The sequence below is a fragment of the Egretta garzetta genome, unplaced genomic scaffold (genome assembly GCF_000687185.1).
Source record: "Egretta garzetta isolate BGI_Z169 unplaced genomic scaffold, ASM68718v1 scaffold975, whole genome shotgun sequence".
NCBI lineage: Eukaryota > Metazoa > Chordata > Aves > Pelecaniformes > Ardeidae > Egretta > Egretta garzetta.
Genome location: NW_009259633.1, coordinates 264,405 through 265,552, shown reverse-complemented (window position 1 = coordinate 265,552; position 1,148 = coordinate 264,405). Strand labels below are relative to the sequence as shown.

The following is a 1,148-nucleotide window of genomic DNA, read 5'->3' as shown; positions in this document are numbered from 1 at the left end:
GCAGGCAGCCCCGGTGTCCCCATCCAAACGTGGCACCGCGCCTTGTGTGGGGCCTTGCCTGGCAGCGGGCACACCCGTGCCCACGTCGCCTCTCGGGGGGTTGCCCATGCCCCCCAGTGCAGCCATTGCGCCGCAGCACCTCTGACGAGTGGCCGCGGAGCGCTGCTCAGCCCCCTCAAGGCTGCTGCCGATGTCTCTTGTTATTTAACTTCAAGACTAGAGGAGCAAAATCCCCAGGCGGGCTGACTCGCCCCCGCAGTGTGGGATGCTGCAGCTCACCCATGGGGCTCCGTCCAGGCTCTTTTCAAACGTCAGCACCGTCACAAAACTGTTCCCAGCCGAACAGACCCTCCCAGGAAGCTCATTTTAGAGCTTCTCGGCCACATCCACCACCTTGATTTCATGCCCTCCTCAGGCTCACCTCAGCCCCCTCCTTCCCACAGATGGTGCCTGGCTGTTCCCCCAGCCCCGTCCTTGTTTCCAGCGCCCACATTCTGTCCTGCCATTTTTCCCCAGCCACCGATCCTGCCACAGCAACGCCTTTGCAGCACAGCCAGCTTCGCCCTGGCTACTAGCCACCCCAGGGACAGAGCCAGTGTTCTGTGTGCGCAGGAGGACACTTGTGTGTTCAGGGTTATCGGGGACAGGCCAGCTCTCCCTGGGCCCTGGTACCCTTGCCCGCAGGCGCAGGACACGGGCAGAGCCCCTGCCCTTCTCATGCCAGCCAGCAGTTCTCACGGGTCCCAGCGTTTTTCCCTCTCCGCCCCCACGCAGCGAAGAGCTGGTGTCCCTGGCCCTGCAGCTGTGCAAAAAGCTTGAGGACACAACTCTCCCGGGCAGTGAACAAACAGCGACATCCCGCCGTCACTGTGCTTCGCACTCGCTCCATTTCTGTCCCCTTGTTTCTGCAGCCCGACCCAGCCTGCCCGAGCCCCCAGCGCTGGCTCTCAGCACACAGCTTTCTGCCCGAGCCGGGCTCTCAGCCTGCAATGCAGCGCCGCGCCGCTCTCCAACTGCGTGGTGTTTGGTGCAGGGATCGCAGCAGCCGCATGTGTTTGGAGCGGTAACGTGCTGCCTCCTTCCCCGCTCCGCTCCTTCACTGTGCGCAGCCCCTGCCAGCACCAGGATGGGGAGGAAACCCGCTCCTC

General features: G+C 63.8%; 1 protein-coding gene across 1 annotated transcript in view; it reads right to left on the bottom strand.

Moving 5' to 3' along the window:
* The window catches only part of LOC104125991 (creatine kinase U-type, mitochondrial-like), a 9,055-nt gene that overhangs the window by 6,913 nt on the left and 994 nt on the right, over nucleotides 1-1,148 (bottom strand). The gene's annotated exons all lie outside the window — the stretch shown is intronic.